Below are 20,073 nucleotides of genomic sequence, written 5' to 3'. Positions count from 1 at the left end.
TGCAAGAGAGTTATTAAGCATTTTGTCCATTGCGGCGAAGGAAATCTTAAGTGAAAACTTCGAAGCCCCGCCCCCGTCATATAGTATTTCGGAAACAAAAAATTTTAGCCCCAGTGTTTGTCCCAGGTCTTAAGATGCTACAGACAGAATTTTAAGGCAATCAGATGAAGCCTTTAGGATCAGGGTGCAAAAGAATGACCCCTGTAAACATGCAAAAAAGGGCAAAAGTCGGACTTTCAAAAATTCATAACTCACTTCCTATTCATATTAGACATTAAAATATCAAATTTTTCGCCATGCCCGATGAGACTGCCAAGTTTGGTGAATTTTTGTGCATGTTTCGGGGGTCAAAAATGCAATCGAACAATCGGAAAAATAATAATAATAATAATTTCTACAAAAACAATAGGGACTTCGCAGCGGTCGCTGCTCAGGCCCTAATAATAATAATAATAATAAGAGAAGATAAGATAAGATGTCCTTTATTAGTCCCACAATGGGGAAATTTGAAAGTAATAATATTTTCTACAAAAACAATAGGGACCTCGCAGCCGTCGCAGCTCGGGCCCTAATAACAATTTCTAGAAAAACAATAGGGACCTCGCAGCGGTCACTGCTCGGGCCCTAATAATAATAATAATAATAATTTCCACAAAAACAATGGGGACCTCGTAGCGGTCGCTGCTCGGGCCCTAATAATAATTTCTACATAAACAATAGGGACCTCGCCGCGGTCGCTGCTCGGGCCCCAATAATAATTTCTACACAAAGTCCATTGTGGTGACCCGCCCCCTTTTAATAAATTCAAAATGGCCGACTTCCTGTAAAACCTAGCTCATTGCTCCAAGAGACTTTTTTGTAGGTCTTGGTCTTATACATACAGTGAACCCTCGCTACTTGGCGGTTCACCTTTCGCGGGTTCAGTGCTTCGCGGGTCTAAAAAATATTCGGGGGCATTATAGTTTCGCCGAGCGGCACGACGGGGCGCTGGAGCGGTTAGACGGCCGGTGTGCGCCGAAGAAGAGCGTGGGCGAAGAGGAGAGTGGACGAAGAAGAGCACGTTCCCCCGGACACGATCGGTGGCGACGTTTCGCGCGGTTCGGACAGTACCAGAGCTCCGGCCGGCGTGCGTGGCAGTTAAGCCGTAGAGGAGAACCTTCCCAGGGCACGGGCGGTGCCAAGCGGCCCCTAAGTTTAACCGAATGGAAGCTCCGGAGGAGGAGGGCATGCTCGCGTCACAGTAAGCCGAAGAGGAGCACCTTCCCCGGGCACGGGCGGTTCCAAGCGGCCCCTAAGTTTAACCGAATGGAAGCTCCGGAGGAGGAGGGCATGCTCGCGTCACAGTAAGCCGAAGAGGAGCACCTTCCCCGGGCACGGGCGGTGCCAAGCGGCCCCTAAGTTTAACCGAATGGAAGCTCCGGGGGAGGAGGGCGGGTGTGTGTCACAGTTAAGCCGAATTGGAGCACCTCTTCCGCCCGGGCACGAGCGGAGCGCGAAGCTGTCAGTTATGAATGTATAGAAGAATAAATAAATAAATAAATAAAGAATGCCACCTTTCATTTCACAGGGCACACCGGACGGCGTACCAGCAGGTAAAAGTCGGAGTAATTAAATAAATACAAAAAGAATGGCTGGGGAATAAAAAAATAATACGTTTTAATAATAATTTGGTTTTTTTGTTATAACATGAATTTCACTCTCTCTCTCTCTCTCTCTCTCCCCCCGAATATATATATATATATATATATATATATATATATATATATATATATATATATATATATATATATTTATTATATATATTGTATTTTCTTTTAAGCATTTTTGAAGGTGCGCCGCTACTTCGCGGATTTTCAGTTTCCGCGGGTGGTCTCGGTCCCCATTAACCGCGATAACCGAGGGTTCACTGTACTCCATAAAATTTACAAAAAGCGAGGTGAAACACTCAACCAGGGCTGCTTTTTTGAACATTTCTCGAGGGCCATGGCGAGCCATTTCAAAAAAGCTGCACAACTAACGTATAAAATATTGATAAATTTGCTCTGCCTGATGTGTGTGTCAAGTTTCACGAGTTGTCGTTCATATTTAGAACCTCATAATCAGCGTTGTTTTATTGCCAAAAAGTGCAATGCCACTCCCACAACTTTTCACGAAAAAGGATGAATTTCGTATTGTGACATCCTCATGGCCGAAACAGTCCTCCGAGCATATATGAGGGCGACCTTGTTGAGTTGCACGGAGAAAAACATCCAAGAAAATAACTTGTATTAGCTTTTACCAGTTGGTGGCGCTACTACTACGATGAAAAATAAGTTGGTAGATGTCTTCAGGGCTGAAGTATCCTCAAATGTGTACAACTTCGAGAAGATAGGATCATCTGAGTCATGTTGCCGGAGCTTTTGTTGCCACAAAGTACAATCGGACTTTTCAGCACCGTAATTGCCACGCCTTTTGCCAAAACGTCACAAAACTCGGCAGAGAGTAAGATCATTGTCTTGAGTCTTTTCTGACTAATTTTCAGTCGGATTCGTCAAAAGGGCACCGTGCAGTACGTGAAAATTTAAATAAAAACAAATTTTTGATTCCACTTGGCGGCGCTGTGTGTATAACAAAATAATAACATTAAGATGTCTTCAGGTCGGGACGTTTTATTTACAGGTGAAGGTTTGGATTTTTAGGAGCATGTGCAGGGGAGTTATTAAGCATTCGTTTATTTGTATTAGGTTCATTTTGTCTTCTTATTATTGATATTTGACTGATTCATTAAAAGCAGACAATTATGTTTTAGGTTAATTTTTTACCTGACATGTTTCGGCGAGTCTTTCGCCTTCTTCAGAGTGTCGCATGATGGTGTCTTGAGACCCGTCTTTATCAGCTGATGTTCCATGAGGGTGTGACTTACCTGTCAAAAAAATGAAAAATCAGAGCAGTAAAAGAACAAGCACAACATGAACATTACAAATCAGCAATCACTGACCACTGCAAAAGGGAAAACCACATCATGGACCGGGAGAAGGGCAGGGTCATCGGCACCGAAGAGAACAAACAACAGCGCTGGATCAGAGAGGCCATTGAGATCTGCAAGCGAGGCATAAAAACCATGAACAGAGACAAGGGAGCCTTCATCCTCTCTACCACCTGGAGCAGCATCTTGGCGGAGTTAACGGACAGCGGGGGGCGTGACTTGCCTTCATTCTTGTGACAGGTAAGTCACGCCCTCATGGAACATCAGCTGATAAAGACGGGCCACAAGACACCATCATGTGACACTCTGAAGAAGGCGAAAGACTTTCGTATTGTGACATCCTCAAGGCTGAAACACTCATCCGAGCAAATATAAGGTAGATTTTGTTAACCTGCCCGGAGAAAAACATCAACGAAAATAATTTGTATTTGTTTTAACCAGTTGGTGGCGCTACCACTGCGATCAAAAATAAGTTGGCAGCCGTCTTCAGGGCCTGAATATCCTCAAATGTGAAAAATTTCGAGAAGATGGATCATCTGAATCATTTTGCAGGAACTTTTGTTGCCACGGAGAATAATCAGACTCTGCGGCACCGTAATAGCCACGCCCTTCGAAGGAAAGTCACAAAAATAGGGATAGAGTAAGATCAATGTCTTGAGTCTTTTCTAGCCAATTTTCAATCGGATTCGTTAAAAGGGCACCGTGCAGTACGTCAAAATGTAAAAAATGTTATTGATTGGCGCAAGGTGTATAACAGAATATAAACATATAGATGTCTTCAGGTACCGACTCTTTATGTACATGTGAAGTTTTGGATTTTTAGCAGCATGTGCAAGAGAGTTATTAAGCATTTTGTCCATTGCGGCGAAGGAAATCTTAAGTGAAAACTTCGAAGCCCCGCCCCCGTCATATAGTATTTCGGAAACAAAAAGTTTTAGCCCCAGTGTTTGTCCCAGGTCTTAAGATGCTACAGACAGAATTTTAAGGCAATCAGATGAAGCCTTTAGGATCAGGGTGCAAAAGAATGACCCCTGTAAACATGCAAAAAAGGGCAAAAGTCGGACTTTCAAAAATTCATAACTCACTTCCTGTTCATATTAGACGTTAAAATATCAAATTTTTCGCCATGCCCGATGAGACTGCCAAGTTTGGTGAATTTTTGTGCATGTTTCGGGGGTCAAAAATGCAATCGAACAATCGGAAAAATAATAATAATAATAATTTCTACAAAAACAATAGGGACTTCGCAGCGGTCGCTGCTCAGGCCCTAATAATAATAATAATAATAATAATAATAAAAGTAATAATATTTTCTACAAAAACAATAGGGACCTCGCAGCCGTCGCAGCTTGGGCCCTAATAACAATTTCTAGAAAAACAATAGGGACCTCGCAGCGGTCACTGCTCGGGCCCTAATAATAATAATAATAATAATTTCCACAAAAACAATGGGGACCTCGTAGCGGTCGCTGCTCGGGCCCTAATAATAATTTCTACATAAACAATAGGGACCTCGCCGCGGTCGCTGCTCGGGCCCCAATAATAATTTCTACACAAAGTCCATTGTGGTGACCCGCCCCCTTTTAAGTAAATTCAAAATGGCCGACTTCCTGTAAAACCTAGCTTATTGCTCCAAGAGACTTTTTTGTAGGTCTTGGTCTTATACATACAGTGAACCCTCGCTACTTCGCGGTTCACCTTTCGCGGGTTCAGTGCTTCGCGGGTATAAAAAATATTCGGGGGCATTGTAGTTTCGCCGAGCGGCACGACGGGGCGCTGGAGCGGTTAGACGGCCGGCGTGCGCCGAAGAAGAGCGTGGGCGAAGAGGAGAGTGGACGAAGAAGAGCACGTTCCCCCGGACACGATCGGTGACGACGTTTCGCGCGGTTCGGACCGTACCAGAGCTCCGGCCGGCGTGCGTGGCAGTTAAGCCGTAGAGGAGCAATTTCCCCAGGCACGGGCGGTGCCAAGCGGCCCCTAAGTTTAACCGAATGGAAGCTCCGGAGGAGGAGGGCATGCTCGCGTCACAGTAAGCCGAAGAGGAGCACCTTCCCCGGGCACGGGCGGTTCCAAGCGGCCCCTAAGTTTAACCGAATGGAAGCTCCGGAGGAGGAGGGCATGCTCGCGACACAGTAAGCCGAAGAGGAGCACCTTCCCCGGGCACGGGCGGTGCCAAGCGGCCCCTAAGTTTAACCGAATGGAAGCTCCGGGGGAGGAGGGTGGGCGTGTGTCACAGTTAAGCCGAATTGGAGCACCTCTTCCGCCCGGGCACGAGCGGAGCGCGAAGCTGTCAGTTATGAATGAATAAATGAATAAATAAATAAATAAATAAAGAATGCCACCTTTCATTTCACAGGGCACACCGGACGGCGTACCAGCAGGTAAAAGTCGGAGTAATTAAATAAATACAAAAAGAATGGCTGGGGAATAAAAAAATAATACGTTTTAATAATAATTTGTTTTTTTTGTTATAACATGAATTTCACTCTCTCTCTCCCCGTATATATATATATATATATATATATACATATATATATATATATATATATATATATATATATATATATGTATATATGAATATATATATATATATATATATATATATATATATATATATATATATATATATATATATATATATATATATATATATATATATATTTATATATATATATATTGTATTTTTTTTTAAGCATTTTTGAAGGTGCGCCGCTACTTCGCGGATTTTCAGTTTTCGCGGGTGGTCTCTGTCCCCATTAACCGCGATAACCGAGGGTTCACTGTACTCCATAAAATTTACAAAAAGCGAGGTGAAACACTCAACCAGGGCTGCTTTTTTGAACATTTCTCGAGGGCCATGGCGAGCCATTTCAAAAAAGCTGCACAACTAACGTATAAAATATTGATAAATTTGCTCTGCCTGATGTGTGTGTAAAGTTTCCCGAGTTGTCGTTCATATTTAGAACCTCATAATCAGCGTTGTTTTATTGCCGAACAGTGCAATGCCACTCCCACAACTTTTCACGAAAAAGGACGAATTTCGTATTGTGACATCCTCATGGCCGAAACAGTCATCCGAGCATATATGAGGGCGACCTTGTTGAGTTGCACAGAGAAAAACATCCAAGAAAATAACTTGTATTAGCTTTTACCAGTTAGTGGCGCTACTACTACGATGAAAAATAAGTATGTAGATGTCTTCAGGGCTGAAGTATCCTCAAATGTGTACAACTTGTGTACACGGGCGGTTCCAAGCGGCCCCTAAGTTTAACCGAATGGAAGCTCCGGAGGAGGAGGGCATGCTCGCGACACAGTAAGCCGAAGAGGAGCACCTTCCCCGGGCACGGGCGGTTCCAAGCGGCCCCTAAGTTTAACCGAATGGAAGCTCCGGAGGAGGAGGGCATGCTCGCGACACAGTAAGCCGAAGAGGAGCACCTTCCCCGGGCACGGGCGGTGCCAAGCGGCCCCTAAGTTTAACCGAATGGAAGCTCCGGGGGAGGAGGGTGGGCGTGTGTCACAGTTAAGCCGAATTGGAGCACCTCTTCCGCCCGGGCACGAGCGGAGCGCGAAGCTGTCAGTTATGAATGAATAAATGAATAAATAAATAAATAAATAAAGAATGCCACCTTTCATTTCACAGGGCACACCGGACGGCGTACCAGCAGGTAAAAGTCGGAGTAATTAAATAAATACAAAAAGAATGGCTGGGGAATAAAAAAATAATACGTTTTAATAATAATTTGTTTTTTTTGTTATAACATGAATTTCACTCTCTCTCTCCCCGTATATATATATATATATATATATATATATATATATATATATATATATATATATATATATATATATATATATATATATATGTACAACTTCGAGAAGATAGGATCATCTGAGTCATGTTGCCGGAGCTTTTGTTGCCACAAAGTACAATCGGACTTTTCAGCACCGTAATAGCCACGCCTTTTGCCAAAACGTCACAAAATTCGGCAGAGAGTAAGATCATTGTCTTGAGTCTTTTCTGACTAATTTTCAGTCGGATTCGTCAAAAGGGCACCGTGCAGTACGTGAAAATTAAAATAAAAACACATTTTTCATTCCACTTGGCGGCGCTGTGTGTATAACAAAATAATAACATTAAGATGTCTTCAGGTCGGGACGTTTTATTTACAGGTGAAGGTTTGGATTTTTAGGAGCATGTGCAGGGGAGTTATTAAGCATTCATTTATTTGTATTAGGTTCATTTTGTCTTCTTATTATTGATATTTGACTGATTCATTAAAAGCAGACAATTGTGTTTTAGGTTAATTTTTTACCTGACATGTTTCGGCGAGTCTTTCGCCTTCTTCAGAGTGTCGCATGATGGTGTCTTGAGACCCGTCCGTCTTTATCAGCTGATGTTCCATGAGGGTGTGACTTACCTGTCAAAAAAATGAAAAATCAGAGCAGTAAAAGAACAAGCACAACATGAACATTACAAATCAGCAATCACTGACCACTGCAAAAGGGAAAACCACATCATGGACCGGGTGAAGGGCAGGGTCATCCGCACCGAAGAGAACAAACAACAGCGCTGGATCAGAGAGGCCATTGAGATCTGCAAGCGAGGCATAAAAACCATGAACAGAGACAAGGGAGCCTTCATCCTCTCTACCACCTGGAGCAGCATCTTGGCGGAGTGAACGGACAGCGGGGGGTGTGACTTGCCTTCATTCTTGTGACAGGTAAGTCACGCCCTCATGGAACATCAGCTGATAAAGACAGGTCACAAGACACCATCATGTGACACTCTGAAGAAGGCGAAAGACTTTCGTATTGTGACATCCTCAAGTCCTAAACACTCATCCGAGCAAATATAAGGTAGATTTTGTGAACCTGCCCGGAGAAAAACATCAACGAAAATAATTTGTATTTGTTTTAACCAGTTGGTGGCGCTACCACTGCGATCAAAAAGAAGTTGGCAGCCGTCTTCAGGGCCTGAATATCCTCAAATGTGAAAATTTTCGAGAAGATTGATCATCTGAATCATTTTGCAGGAACTTTTGTTGCCACGGAGAATAATCAGACTCTGCGGCACCGCAATAGCCACGCCCTTCGAAGGAAAGTCACAAAAATAGGGATAGAGTAAGATCAATGTCTTGAGTCTTTTCTAGCCAATTTTCAATCGGATTCGTTAAAAGGGCACCGTGCAGTACGTCAAAATGTAAAAAATGATATTGATTGGCGCAAGGTGTATAACAGAATATAAACATATAGATGTCTTCAGGTACCGACTCTTTATGTACATGTGAAGTTTTGGATTTTTAGCAGCATGTGCAGGAGAGTTATTAAGCATTTTGTCCATTGCGGCGAAGGAAATCTTAAGTGAAAACTTTGAAGCCCCGCCCCCGTCATATCGTATTTCGGAAACAAAAGATTTTAGCCCCAGTGTTTGTCCCAGGTCTTAAGATGCTACAGACAGAATTTTAAGGCAATCAGATGAAGCCTTTAGGATCAGGGTGCAAAAGAATGACCCCTGTAAACATGCAAAAAAGGGCAAAAGTCGGACTTTCAAAAATTCATAACTCACTTCCTGTTCATATTAGACGTTAAAATATCAAATTTCTCGCCATGCCCGATGAGACTGCCAAGTTTGGTGAGTTTTTGTGCATGTTTCGGGGGTCAAAAATGCGATCGAACAATCGGAAAAATAATAATAATAATAATTTCTACAAAAACAACAGGGACTTCGCAGCGGTCGCTGCTCAGGCCCTAATAATAATAATAATAAAAGTAATAATATTTTCTACAAAAACAATAGGGACCTCGCAGCCGTCGCAGCTCGGGCCCTAATAACAATTTCTAGAAAAACAATAGGGACCTCGCAGCGGTCACTGCTCGGGCCCTAATAATAATAATAATAATAATTTCCACAAAAACAATGGGGACCTCGTAGCGGTCGCTGCTCGGGCCCTAATAATAATTTCTCCATAAACAATAGGGACCTCGCCGCGGTCGCTGCTCGGGCCCCAATAATAATTTCTACACAAAGTCCATTGTGGTGACCCGCCCCTTTTAAGTAAATTCAAAATGGCCGACTTCCTGTAAAACCTAGCTCATTGCTCCAAGAGACTTTTTTGTAGGTCTTTGTCTTATACATACAGTGAACCCTCGCTACTTCGCAGTTCACCTTTCGCGGGTTCAGTGCTTCGCGGGTATAAAAAATATTCGGGGGCATTGTAGTTTCGCCGAGCGGCACGACGGGGCGCTGGAGCGGTTAGACGGCCGGCGTGCGCCGAAGAAGAGCGTGGGCGAAGAGGAGAGTGGACGAAGAAGAGCACGTTCCCCCGGACACGATCGGTGGCGACGTTTCGCGCGGTTCGGACCGTACCAGAGCTCCGGCCGGCGTGCGTGGCAGTTAAGCCGTAGAGGAGCACCTTCCCCAGGCACGGGCGGTGCCAAGCGGCCCCTAAGTTTAATGGAATGGAAGCTCCGGAGGAGGAGGGCATGCTCGCGTCACAGTAAGCCGAAGAGGAGCACCTTCCCCGGGCACGGGCGGTTCCAAGCGGCCCCTAAGTTTAACCGAATGGAAGCTCCGGAGGAGGAGGGCATGCTCGCGACACAGTAAGCCGAAGAGGAGCACCTTCCCCGGGCACGGGCGGTGCCAAGCGGCCCCTAAGTTTAACCGAATGGAAGCTCCGGGGGAGGAGGGTGGGCGTGTGTCACAGTTAAGCCGAATTGGAGCACCTCTTCCGCCCGGGCACGAGCGGAGCGCGAAGCTGTCAGTTATGAATGAATAAATGAATAAATAAATAAATAAATAAAGAATGGCACCTTTCATTGCAGAGGGCACACCGGACGGCGTACCAGCAGGTAAAAGTCGGAGTAATTAAATAAATACAAAAAGAATGGCTGGGGAATAAAAAAATAATACGTTTTAATAATAATTTGTTTTTTTTGTTATAACATGAATTTCACTCTCTCTCTCCCCGTATATATATATATATATATATATATTGTATTTTTTTTTTAAGCATTTTTGAAGGTGCGCCGCTACTTCGCGGATTTTCAGTTTTCGCGGGTGGTCTCGGTCCCCATTAACCGCGATAACCGAGGGTTCACTGTACTCCATAAAATTTACAAAAAGCGAGGTGAAACACTCAACCAGGGCTGCTCTGCATGTTGTGCTGGGCCACCTGGAACAACAGCGGAGCTATGCAAGGATGCTCTTTGTGGACTACAGCTCGGCATTCAACACGATCATCCCAGACATCCTCGTCGCCAAACTGGACACTCTCGGCCTCCCTGCCCTCACACACATCTGGATTAAGGACTTTCTGACCAACAGACCCCAGACTGTGTTGCTCGGCCCCTACACGTCCTCCACCCTCATGGTGAGCACCGGTTCCCCCCAAGGATGCGTGCTGAGCCCTCTCCTGTACGCCCTCTACACCTACGACTGCAGCCCGGCCCACGGCAACAACACCATCGTCAAGTTTGCTGACGACACGACAGTGGTCGGTCTGATCTCGGAAGGTGACGAGACAGCCTACAGAGAGGAGGTAGGGAGACTGACAACTTGGTGCAAGGACAACAGACTGCACCTTAACTCTGCTAAAACAAAGGAGATTGTCGTCGACTTCAGGAGGAACAAGACGCTGCCGCCCCCCCTCTGCATCGAAGGCGTGTGTGTGGAGAGGGTCCACACGTTCAAGTTCCTGGGAGTACAGATCTCCGATGACCTTTCTTGGAGTCACAACACCACAGCAGTGGTAAAGAAGGTCCGCCAACGTCTGCACTTCCTGAGAGTCCTCAGGAAATTCAACCTGGACAGGAAGCTGCTGCTGGCCTTCTACCACTCGTCCATCGAGAGCCTGCTGACGTACTGTGTCTCCACCTGGTACAGCGGCTGCACTGAGGCGGACAGAGTGAGGCTCCAGAGGACAGTCAAAACAGCGCAAAGGATTATTGGCTGCCCTCTCCCCTCGCTGTCGGACATCTACACCGCCCGGTGCCTCAGAAGGGCTCTCAACATCGTCAAAGACAATACCCACCCAAACTCACACCTGTTCGACCGGTTGCCCTCTGGCAGGCGCTACAGATGCATCAAATCAAGGACCAATAGACTGAGAAACAGTTTCTTTCCGAGAGCCATCTCCATACTGAACTCTCACACACACACGAGACCACCCTAACCTTGCAAAACAGCATTGTGATGTGTTTCTATATGCCCTATTCAGTACTGAATTCCATTGCACTGTCTTATTTATTTATCTAATTTATATATTGTCTGTATTATTGTTGTATTGCACTGGAGAGGGGAGCCCTCTAATCTCGTTGCACACTTGAGTACAATGACAATAAAGGGATTTCTATTTCTATTCTATTCTTTTTTTAACTTTTCTCGAGGGCCATGGCGAGCCATTTCAAAAAAGCTGCACAACTAACGTATAAAATATTGATAATTTGCTCTGCCTGATGTGTGTGTAAAGTTTCACGAGTTGTCGTTCATATTTAGAACCTCATAATCAGCGTTGTTTTATTACCGAACAGTGCAATGCCACTCCCACAACTTTTCACGAAAAAGGATGAATTTCGTATTGTGACATCCTCATGGCCGAAACAGTCATCCGAGCATATATGAGGGCGACCTTGTTGAGTTGCACGGAGAAAAACATCCAAGAAAATAACTTGTATTAGCTTTTACCAGTTGGTGGAGCTACTACTACGATGAAAAATAAGTTGGTAGATGTCTTCAGGGCTGAAGTATCCTCAAATGTGTACAACTTCGAGAAGATAGGATCATCTGAGTCATGTTGCCGGAGCTTTTGTTGCCACAAAGTACAATCGGACTTTTCAGCACCGTAATAGCCACGCCTTTTGCCAAAACGTCACAAAATTCGGCAGAGAGTAAGATCATTGTCTTGAGTCTTTTCTGACTAATTTTCAGTCGGATTCGTCAAAAGGGCACCGTGCAGTACGTGAAAATTAAAATAAAAACACATTTTTGATTCCACTTGGCGGCGCTGTGTGTATAACAAAATAATAACATTAAGATGTCTTCAGGTCGGGACGTTTTATTTACAGGTGAAGGTTTGGATTTTTAGGAGCATGTGCAGGGGCGTTATTAAGCATTCATTTATTTGTATTAGGTTCATTTTGTCTTCTTATTATTGATATTTGACTGATTCATTAAAAGCAGACAATTATGTTTTAGGTTAATTTTTTACCTGACATGTTTCGGCGAGTCTTTCGCCTTCTTCAGAGTGTCGCATGATGGTGTCTTGAGACCCGTCTTTATCAGCTGATGTTCCATGTGGGTGTGACTTACCTGTCAAAAAAATGAAAAATCAGAGCAGTAAAAGAACAAGCACAACATGAACATTACAAATCAGCAATCACTGACCACTGCAAAAGGGAAAACCACATCATGGACCGGGAGAAGGGCAGGGTCATCCGTACCGAAGAGAACAAACAACAGCGCTGGATCAGAGAGGCCATTGAGATCTGCAAGCGAGGCATAAAAACCATGAACAGAGACAAGGGAGCCTTCATCCTCTCTACCACCTGGAGCAGCATCTTGGCGGAGTGAACGGACAGCGGGGGGCGTGACTTGCCTTCATTCTTGTGACAGGTAAGTCACGCCCTCATGGAACATCAGCTGATAAAGACGGGTCACAAGACACCATCATGTGACACTCTGAAGAAGGCGAAAGACTTTCGTATTGTGACATCCTCAAGGCCTAAACACTCATCCGAGCAAATATAAGGTAGATTTTGTTAACCTGCCCGGAGAACAAAATCAACGAAAATAATTTGTATTTGTTTTAACCAGTTGGTGGCGCTACCACTGCGATCAAAAATAAGTTGGCAGCCGTCTTCAGGGCCTGAATATCCTCAAATGTGAAAAATTTCGAGAAGATGGATCATCTGAATCATTTTTCAGGAACTTTTGTTGCCACGGAGAATAATCAGACTCTGCGGCACCGTAATAGCCACGCCCTTCGAAGGAAAGTCACAAAAATAGGGATAGAGTAAGATCAATGTCTTGAGTCTTTTCTAGCCAATTTTCAATCGGATTCGTTAAAAGGGCACCGTGCAGTACGTCAAAATGTAAAAAATTATATTGATTGGCGCAAGGTGTATAACAGAATATAAACATATAGATGTCTTCAGGTACCGACTCTTTATGTACATGTGAAGTTTTGGATTTTTAGCAGCATGTGCAGGAGAGTTATTAAGCATTTTGTCCATTGCGGCGAAGTAAATCTTAAGTGAAAACTTTGAAGCCCCGCCCCCGTCATATAGTATTTCGGAAACAAAAGATTTTAGCCCCAATTTTAGCCCCAGTGTTTGTCCCAGGTCTTAAGATGCTACAGACAGAATTTTAAGGCAATCAGATGAAGCCTTTAGGATCAGGGTGCAAAAGAATGACCCCTGTAAACATGCAAAAAAGGGCAAAAGTCGGACTTTCAAAAATTCATAACTCACTTCCTGTTCATATTAGACGTTTAAAATATCAAATTTCTCGCCATGCCCGATGAGACTGCCAAGTTTGGTGAGTTTTTGTGCATGTTTCGGGGGTCAAAAATGCAATCGAACAATCGGAAAAATAATAACAATAATAATTTCTACAAAAACAACAGGGACTTCGCAGCGGTCGCTGCTCAGGCCCTAATAATAATAATAATAATAATAATAAAAGTAATAATATTTTCTACAAAAACAATAGGGACCTCGCAGCCGTCGCAGCTCGGGCCCTAATAACAATTTCTAGAAAAACAATAGGGACCTCGCAGCGGTCACTGCTCGGGCCCTAATAATAATAATAATAATAATTTCCACAAAAACAATGGGGACCTCGTAGCGGTCGCTGCTCGGGCCCTAATAATAATTTCTACAAAAACAATAGGGACCTCGCCGCGGTCGCTGCTCGGGCCCCAATTATAATTTCTACACAAAGTCCATTGTGGTGACCCGCCCCCTTTTAAGTAAATTCAAAATGGCCGACTTCCTGTAAAACCTAGCTCATTGCTCCAAGAGACTTTTTTGTAGGTCTTGGTCTTATACATACAGTGAACCCTCGCTACTTGGCGGTTCACCTTTCGCGGGTTCAGTGCTTCGCGGGTCTAAAAAATATTCGGGGGCATTGTAGTTTCGCCGAGCGGCACGACGGGGCGCTGGAGCGGTTAGACGGCCGGTGTGCGCCGAAGAAGAGCGTGGGCGAAGAGGAGAGTGGACGAAGAAGAGCACTTTCCCCCGGACACGATCGGTGGCGACGTTTCGCGCGGTTCGGACAGTACCAGAGCTCCGGCCGGCGTGCGTGGCAGTTAAGCCATAGAGGAGAACCTTCCCCGGGCACGGGCGGTGCCAAGCGGCCCCTAAGTTTAACCGAATGGAAGTTCCGGAGGAGGAGGGCATGCTCGCGTCACAGTAAGCCGAAGAGGAGCACCTTCCCCGGGCACGGGCGATTCCAAGCGGCCCCTAAGTTTAACCGAATGGAAGCTCCGGAGGAGGAGGGCATGCTCGCGTCACAGTAAGCCGAAGAGGAGCACCTTCCCCGGGCACGGGCGGTGCCAAGCGGCCCCTAAGTTTAACCGAATGGAAGCTCCGGGGGAGGAGGGCGGGTGTGTGTCACAGTTAAGCCGAATTGGAGCACCTCTTCCGCCCGGGCACGAGCGGAGCGCGAAGCTGTCAGTTATGAATGTATAAAAGAATAAATAAATAAATGAATAAAGAATGCCACCTTTCATTTCACAGGGCACACCGGACGGCGTACCAGCAGATAAAAGTCGGAGTAATTAAATAAATACAAAAAGAATGGCTGGGGAATAAAAAAATAATACGTTTTAATAATAATTTGTTTTTTTTGTTATAACATGAATTTCACTCTCTCTCTCCCCGTATATATATATATATATATATATATATATATATATATAAATATATATATATATATATATATATATATATATATATATATATATATATATATTTATATATTTATTATATATATTGTATATTTTTTTAAGCATTTTTGAAGGTGCGCCGCTACTTCGCGGATTTTCAGTTTTCGCGGGTGGTCTCTGTCCCCATTAACCGCGATTACCGAGGGTTCACTGTACTCCATAAAATTTACAAAAAGCGAGGTGAAACACTCAACCAGGGCTGCTTTTTTTAACATTTCTCGAGGGCCATGGCGAGCCATTTCAAAAAAGCTGCACAACTAACGTATAAAATATTGATAAATTTGCTCGGCCTGATGTGTGTGTAAAGTTTCACGAGTTGTCGTTCATATTTAGAACCTCATAATCAGCGTTGTTTTATTGCCGAACAGTGCAATGCCACTCCCACAACTTTACACGAAAAAGGACGAATTTCGTATTGTGACATCCTCATGGCCGAAACAGTCATCCGAGCATATATGAGGGCGGCCTTGTTGAGTTGCACGGAGAAAAACATCCAAGAAAATAACTTGTATTAGCTTTTACCAGTTGGTGGCGCTACTACTACGATGAAAAATAAGTTGGTAGATGTCTTCAGGGCTGAAGTATCCTCAAATGTGTACAACTTCGAGAAGATAGGATCATCTGAGTCATGTTGCCGGAGCTTTTGTTGCCACAGAGTACAATCTGACTTTTCAGCACCGTAATAGCCACGCCTTTTGCCAAAACGTCACAAAATTCGGCAGAGAGAAAGATCATTGTCTTGAGTCTTTTCTGACTAATTTTCAGTCGGATTTGTCAAAAGGGCACCGTGCAGGATGTGAAAATTAAAATAAAAACACATTTTTGATTCCACTTGGCGGCGCTGTGTGAATAACAAAATAATAACATTAAGATGTCTTCAGGTCGGGACGTTTTATTTACAGGTGAAGGTTTGGATTTTCAGGAGCATGTGCAGGGGAGTTATTAAGCATTCATTTATTTGTATTAGGTTCATTTTGTCTTCTTATTATTGATATTTGACTGATTCATTAAAAGCAGACAATTATGTTTTAGGTTAATTTTTTACCTGACATGTTTCGGCGAGTCTTTCGCCTTCTTCAGAGTGTCGCATGATGGTGTCTTGAGACCCGTCTTTATCAGCTGATGTTCCATGAGGGTGTGACTTACCTGTCAAAAAAATGAAAAATCAGAGCAGTAAAAGAACAAGCACAACATGAACATTACAAATCAGCAATCACTGACCACTGCAAAAGGGAAAACCACATCATGGACCGGGAGAAGGGCAGGGTCATCCGCACCGAAGAGAACAAACAACAGCGCTGGATCAGAGAGGCCATTGAGATCTGCAAGCGAGGCATAAAAACCATGAACAGAGACAAGGGAGCCTTCATCCTCTCTACCACCTAGAGCAGCATCTTGGCGGAGTGAACGGACAGCGGGGGGTGTGACTTGCCTTCATTCTTGTGACAGGTAAGTCACGCCCTCATGGAACATCAGCTGATAAAGACGGGTCACAAGACACCATCATGTGACACTCTGAAGAAGGCGAAAGACTTTCGTATTGTGACATCCTCAAGGCCTAAACACTCATCCGAGCAAATATAAGGTAGATTTTGTGAACCTGCCCGGAGAAAAACATCAACGAAAATAATTTGTATTTGTTTTAACCAGTTGGTGGCGCTACCACTGCGATCAAAAATAAGTTGGCAGCCGTCTTCAGGGCCTGAATATCCTCAAATGTGAAAAATTTCGAGAAGATGGATCATCTGAATCATTTTGCAGGAACTTTTGTTGCCACGGAGAATAATCAGACTCTGCGGCACCGCAATAGCCACGCCCTTCGAAGGAAAGTCACAAAAATAGGGATAGAGTAAGATCAATGTCTTGAGTCTTTTCTAGCCAATTTTCAATCGGATTCGTTAAAAGGGCACCGTGCAGTACGTCAAAATGTAAAAAATGTTATTGATTGGCGCAAGGTGTATAACAGAATATAAACATATAGATGTCTTCAGGTACCGACTCTTTATGTACATGTGAAGTTTTGGATTTTTAGCAGCATGTGCAGGAGAGTTATTAAGCATTTTGTCCATTGCGGCGAAGGAAATCTTAAGGGAAAACTTTGAAGCCCCGCCCCCGTCATATAGTATTTCGGAAACAAAAGATTTTAGCCCCAGTGTTTGTCCCAGGTCTTAAGATGCTACAGACAGAATTTTAAGGCAATCAGATGAAGCCTTTAGGATCAGGGTGCAAAAGAATGACCCCTGTAAACATGCAAAAAAGGGCAAAAGTCGGACTTTCAAAAATTCATAACTCACTTCCTGTTCATATTAGACGTTAAAATATCAAATTTCTCGCCATGCCCGATGAGACTGCCAAGTTTGGTGAGTTTTTGTGCATGTTTCGGGGTCAAAAATGCGATCGTACAATCGGAAAAATAATAATAATAATAATTTCTACAAAAACAACAGGGACTTCGCAGCGGTCGCTGCTCAGGCCCTAATAATAATAATAATAATAATAATAATAAAAGTAATAATATTTTCTACAAAAACAATAGGGACCTCGCAGCCGTCGCAGCTCGGGCCCTAATAACAATTTCTAGAAAAACAATAGGGACCTCGCAGCGGTCACTGCTCGGGCCCTAATAATAATAATAATAATAATTTCCACAAAAACAATGGGGACCTCGTAGCGGTCGCTGCTCGGGCCCTAATAATAATTTCTACATAAACAATAGGGACCTCGCCGCGGTCGCTGCTCGGGCCCCAATAATAATTTCTACACAAAGTCCATTGTGGTGACCCGCCCCCTTTTAAGTAAATTCAAAATGGCCGACTTCCTGTAAAACCTAGCTTATTGCTCCAAGAGACTTTTTTGTAGGTCTTGGTCTTATACATACAGTGAACCCTCGCTACTTCGCGGTTCACCTTTCGCGGGTTCAGTGCTTCGCGGGTATAAAAAATATTCGGGGGCATTGTAGTTTCGCCGAGCGGCACGACGGGGCGCTGGAGCGGTTAGACGGCCGGCGTGCGCCGAAGAAGAGCGTGGGCGAAGAGGAGAGTGGACGAAGAAGAGCACGTTCCCCCGGACACGATCGGTGACGACGTTTCGCGCGGTTCGGACCGTACCAGAGCTCCGGCCGGCGTGCGTGGCAGTTAAGCCGTAGAGGAGCAATTTCCCCGGGCACGGGCGGTGCCAAGCGGCCCCTAAGTTTAACCGAATGGAAGCTCCGGAGGAGGAGGGCATGCTCGCGTCACAGTAAGCCGAAGAGGAGCACCTTCCCCGGGCACGGGCGGTTCCAAGCGGCCCCTAAGTTTAACCGAATGGAAGCTCCGGAGGAGGAGGGCATGCTCGCGACACAGTAAGCCGAAGAGGAGCACCTTCCCCGGGCACGGGCGGTGCCAAGCGGCCCCTAAGTTTAACCGAATGGAAGCTCCGGGGGAGGAGGGTGGGCGTGTGTCACAGTTAAGCCGAATTGGAGCACCTCTTCCGCCCGGGCACGAGCGGAGCGCGAAGCTGTCAGTTATGAATGAATAAATGAATAAATAAATAAATAAATAAAGAATGCCACCTTTCATTTCACAGGGCACACCGGACGGCGTACCAGCAGGTAAAAGTCGGAGTAATTAAATAAATACAAAAAGAATGGCTGGGGAATAAAAAAATAATACGTTTTAATAATAATTTGTTTTTTTTGTTATAACATGAATTTCACTCTCTCTCTCCCCGTATATATATATATATATATATACATATATATATATATATATATATATATATATATATGTATATATATATATATATATATATATATATATATATATATATATATATATATATATATATGTATATATATATATATTGTATTTTTTTTTTAAGCATTTTTGAAGGTGCGCCGCTACTTCGCGGATTTTCAGTTTTCGCGGGTGGTCTCTCTCCCCATTAACCGCGATAACCGAGGGTTCACTGTACTCCATAAAATTTACAAAAAGCGAGGTGAAACACTCAACCAGGGCTGCTTTTTTGAACATTTCTCGAGGGCCATGGCGAGCCATTTAAAAAAAGCTGCACAACTAACGTATAAAATATTGATAAATTTGCTCTGCCTGATGTGTGTGTAAAGTTTCACGAGTTGTCGTTCATATTTAGAACCTCATAATCAGCGTTGTTTTATTGCCGAACAGTGCAATGCCACTCCCACAACTTTTCACGAAAAAGGACGAATTTCGTATTGTGACATCCTCATGGCCGAAACAGTCATCCGAGCATATATGAGGGCGACCTTGTTGAGTTGCACAGAGAAAAACATCCAAGAAAATAACTTGTATTAGCTTTTACCAGTTAGTGGCACTACTACTACGATGAAAAATAAGTATGTAGATGTCTTCAGGGCTGAAGTATCCTCAAATGTGTACAACTTGTGTACACGGGCGGTTCCAAGCGGCCCCTAAGTTTAACCGAATGGAAGCTCCGGAGGAGGAGGGCATGCTCGCGACACAGTAAGCCGAAGAGGAGCACCTTCCCCGGGCACGGGCGGTTCCAAGCGGCCCCTAAGTTTAACCGAATGGAAGCTCCGGAGGAGGAGGGCATGCTCGCGACACAGTAAGCCGAAGAGGAGCACCTTCCCCGGGCACGGGCGGTGCCAAGCGGCCCCTAAGTTTAACCGAATGGAAGCTCCGGGGGAGGAGGGTGGGCGTGTGTCACAGTTAAGCCGAATTGGAGCACCTCTTCCGCCCGGGCACGAGCGGAGCGCGAAGCTGTCAGTTATGAATGAATAAATGAATAAATAAATAAATAAATAAAGAATGCCACCTTTCATTTCACAGGGCACACCGGACGGCGTACCAGCAGGTAAAAGTCGGAGTAATTAAATAAATACAAAAAGAATGGCTGGGGAATAAAAAAATAATACGTTTTAATAATAATTTGTTTTTTTTGTTATAACATGAATTTCACTCTCTCTCTCCCCGTATATATATATATATATATATATATATATATATATATATATATATATATATATATATATGTACAACTTCGAGAAGATAGGATCATCTGAGTCATGTTGCCGGAGCTTTTGTTGCCACAAAGTACAATCGGACTTTTCAGCACCGTAATAGCCACGCCTTTTGCCAAAACGTCACAAAATTCGGCAGAGAGTAAGATCATTGTCTTGAGTCTTTT

Source organism: Idiotropiscis lumnitzeri, unplaced genomic scaffold, assembly GCF_059441095.1.
Source record: "Idiotropiscis lumnitzeri isolate Australia: NSW breed Sydney's pygmy pipehorse unplaced genomic scaffold, RoL_Ilum_1.0 HiC_scaffold_123, whole genome shotgun sequence".
Classification (NCBI taxonomy): Eukaryota; Metazoa; Chordata; class Actinopteri; order Syngnathiformes; family Syngnathidae; genus Idiotropiscis; species Idiotropiscis lumnitzeri.
The sequence above is the reverse complement of the archived record's forward strand: the minus strand, read 5'-3'. Positions refer to the sequence as shown.